This window comes from Vitis vinifera, chromosome 2 (genome assembly GCF_030704535.1).
Source record: "Vitis vinifera cultivar Pinot Noir 40024 chromosome 2, ASM3070453v1".
Taxonomy (NCBI): Eukaryota; Viridiplantae; Streptophyta; class Magnoliopsida; order Vitales; family Vitaceae; genus Vitis; species Vitis vinifera.
The window spans coordinates 20,693,595-20,698,080 of record NC_081806.1 but is presented as its reverse complement, the minus strand read 5'-3'; positions in this window follow the sequence as shown (position 1 = coordinate 20,698,080).

The following is a 4,486-nucleotide window of genomic DNA, read 5'->3' as shown; positions in this document are numbered from 1 at the left end:
CTTATAGGTTAGGGTTTCCTAATGACTTTTAGTTAGTCATCTTCCACCTCTAAAGAGATAGAGAGTCATAGCCTCCTCCCTTCCAAAGCCCACACTTTGGAGTACCAAGATCATGGTTTGAGTAATTGGGCAAAATATCTTGAGTGTATGAGACCATCTTGGATGTAGGGCTATAGCGCACAAGACGTGCACAAGACATGTGCATGAGAATTGCACTAGACAGGCATAGGCTGCATGTGCAGGAATCACATGGGACGTGAACGCGGGCAGTTGCATAAGGAGAAGGACTCCTCATTTTTTCTGGCATGTTCTTCAGTGGATGGATTTTGACCTGGGAACATCTAGATCATAGGTATGAGTTTCAAATCTCTATATCTTTATTCTACACTGGTTTTTGAAGCCATTATTTTCTATTGCGTTAGATTTAGACAACCCTAAGGACAAATGTATGCACCATGCGAGATTCAAGGCATGGGAGCAGAGTAATCCAGGGTTCCCAACAATTGGTATTAGAGCCCTAGGTAAGTTCTACCATGTTAGATCTGTTTTAAGGTGTGCTAAATATGTTTTAGGTTGTTAATTCTATTTTGCATGGTATTTTTTATTTTTTTAATTGTCATGGCCCTAGGGGATGAATGAATTTTATTATTTATTCATATATTGAATCTAATTGATTGTTATTGATTCGATTGAATGAATGAATATGATTGGATATCATCTATGCCTTTTGATTCTCTAGATTTGGTTGTACACCCCATAAGGGGTATAAGATTTTTATTTGGTTGTAAAAATCTTTTCTTTTCCATAGATAGGTTGTAAACTCCATTATAGGAGCACAGGAATTTTAATTATTGTAAAATTTTCAGTTTTTTATATTCATCTATGGTGACTCAAGAGAAAAGAAATAATCTTGAAGCTTCTTTTTGAGATTCTATGGTGGTTAAGGAAAAAAAGAAGCATTCCATGGCGGCACAATGACATACACTTTAACTCAAAATCAGGACTACTGATATCAATTTTCTAAGGGAAAATCATATATTTTGAAGCTTAGGAAGTCACGAATCTAACGCTTTAAACGGATTGCAATTTGGAGTTGAAACGAGGGAGATATGGCTAATCGAAGCAATGCTACACAAAGAGCATGTTGTTACGGAATTGTGTATGGGTCCAATTCCTTTCGGTTGTTTGGGCTGAATTTTAGGCTTCTTCTTAGGCTCAATTTTTTGTGGCAATTGGGCCTTTTGGGCTTTCTATTTTTACTAACCCTAATTTTTGTTGCAAGGCTATTTTTGGTAATTTGGATTTTATGCAAATTTTAATTACCAAATATGCAACAGGATCCCTAAAGGCCATGGGAAATTTTTCTATTTATTTATTCCCTTGTTGTTATTATATGCTCTTGATTAATTGCATATGCGGCCTCAAGATATTTTGGTATTCTTGATTAGAAACCAATTTTCATGCATTTTTTAAAATTGGAGAACTTATTTAAATTGGAATGTACATGGTTAGGAAATTCTAATTTAAAGAAAAGATAAGTTGAAAAAGGTTTAATTTGGAAATCAAAATTTTGAAGATTATTTACGAATTGGAGTTTTGAAAATTAAATTTAGGAATTGGAGTTTTGGAAATTAAATTTGAAAGGAATTAGAGTTTTGAAAATTAATTGAGAATTTGATTTGAAAATTAGTTTTAAGAATTGGAGTTTTGGAAATTAAATTTAAGAATTGGAGTTTTTGAAATTAAATTTGAAAGAAATTGGAATTTTGAAAATTAAATTTGAAAGAAATTTGAATTTTGAAAATTATTTAAGGGTTTGGAGTTCTAAAAATTAAATTTAAAAATTGAAATTTTGAAGAATTACTTGAGAATGGAAATTTGAAATTTAAATTTGGAAATTGGAATTTTTGAAAATTAAATTTTTGAAAATTAAACATATTCATTCAAAATTTGCTTGGGACTGCTGTCTACATATTGCAAATAATCATGGCAAGCATCCATGTTTGAGCAGGTGTCAACTCTCAGTTACATATAAAAATGTATATTTTAAAAGTGCCCAAATAAAGATAATTACTAAGATAGTATCAAATCTTGCACATAAACAATGATAATAATAATAATAATAATTTACAAAAAGGTTTATACAAAGAGAACAGGGATCAGGTCCTATCACGACTAAATTCGAGAATATGTTTTTTATTTTTTATTCACTTGGTTCAAACTCCTAATGCAATCCTTCTACTCCTAAACCATTTCCCCCACAAAATTTGCAGCTTCCAAATTTGTTTCCTTGAAGTATGAATTTAATACTTTCCAACAGCAATAGAATCATATTGATCGAATTACATCAACAACTAAACATCAAATGCAAACAGATCATCAAATCTCACACACACATAGCCATAATAAACTCAGTTGAGTGGAGGATTCTATCTTTTTCGGGTCCAAAATGACTGATATTCGTCAAGATCCGAAATTTCAAGCAATCAAACGCAAAACCCCATTTCCTTTCTAAAGTTTTCCTCAATTTTCTCAGCAACCAGATAGAACATAGGGGAACAAAAAAAAATTAAAGGAACCCAGTTTGGCTACTAGGAAGCGGAAAAGAAGTTGGAATTACAAGTGGGTTTTAAGGTGAAGAACAGGGATATAAAACCCAAGTCAGATTTCAAACAAGGCTTCAAAATTTAGGGTGTTCTCACTTTAAAAAAAACAAACAAACAAACAAACCTTGATAATTTCACGGGCCTTTTCGAACTTTTGAGAGCCTCGTGACTATTAATAAATCCTGAAAATTAGGGTTTCAATTTCTTCTTCTCACACACTCTCTCTCTCTCTCTCTTTTCTTCTGTAAAACTTTTCCTGCACAAGGTTCCACTACCCTCACTCTCTGACCAGCTCCCATGTGTGTTCCGTTGCCATCCCCCAAAGGTCCCCTCTCGTAATAATTCTCTGTTTTTTCAAAAACCCCTCTGAATACTTGCCCCCTTCTGCTCCCAAGAAAACCTGCATTTCCTGTGAACGTCCCCCTTTTTAGTCGTCATCCTCTGAAAACTCTAGAGCAGCTCTTTACTTCCTTCTTTTTGTCCCATCCGGCCACCCAAAAACAGCTCACCCATCAGTCCCACGACCGCCTAGAACAGCTCATTCTCAGGGTGGTAAGAAAAAAAAAACAAAAAAATAATTCCTCTCCCTAGGGGTCTACACATAATCTTAGCTCAAACTCAAGTTTTGTTACACAAGGATTCATTATGATGATTTTGGAAAATATAATTAGTGTTTTGTAATTAAATTGGTTATAGATCATTTTTTGAAAGAATAAAATTTATTGTTAAGCTAGATCAAAATTGACCACTAACAATCCTTAAACGTACTATAATTTAGCTCTAGTCTAGTAGCAAATAGTTATTCTTTTACTACACAAAAAAATCATTATGATGATTTTAGGGAATATAATTACTCCTATGATTTCTTTGCTATTAAAATCATGTTACCCAATCAAATTTATTGTTAGGCTCTATCAAAATTGACCATCAACAATCCTTTAGTGTGGTATAGTCAAGCTCTCTTTGGTAGCAAAATGAATTTTCTTTTTAACACAAAAATTTATCATCATGATATTGGAGAATATAACTATTTTTTTAAATTTCTTTACTATTAAAATCACACTACTTTATCATTTGAAAGAACCAAATTTATTGTTAAGTGATCTCAAAATTAACTCTTATCGATCTTCAATACAGTATAGTGTAGTTCTTATTTGGTAGCAAATTAATTTATTTTTTTTCATAAAAATTCATTATGATGATTTTAGGGAATGTAACTACTTTTCAAAATTTCTTTGCAATCAAAATTGTGTTTACCCCATTGAAAGAGCCAAATTTTTAGTTAGATTATATCAAAATTCACTATTACCAATCCTAGCCTTTAGACCATGTTTAGTTTCCGGAAAGTACCAAGGAAAGAAAAAAAAAACGTTAAGAAAAATAGTATTCCCATGTTTGGTTTCACCATAAATTTTTTAAAAGAAAATTAAATATGATTAAAATTAGTTAGAAATTTATATATTTTAAAATTATTTTATTTTTATATAATAGAGGAAATTAAGTGAAATGAGTTCAAAGAAACATATACAAATAATTTATTGATTTTAAATCTATTTTTTGTTTTCTTCATTTTTTATTTCTTTCCAATTTTCCTCTTTATTTTCTTTCTCTAACATTTTCTCTCAAAATTTTCGGGAACCAAACATAGCTTTAGTGTAGTATATCATAACTCTAATCTAGTAGCAAGTCCATTTTCCTTTTTCCACATTAAAATTCATTATGATGATTTTAGGGAATATAACTAGCTATAATATGGTTGCAAGGTTAGTTTTTTCTTTTTTTTTTTTTTTTTTTTTACACAAAAATTCATTATGATTATCTAAAGAGATATAATTTCTTCTCTTTTTAATTTTCTTTACAATCAAAATCACACTAACTAA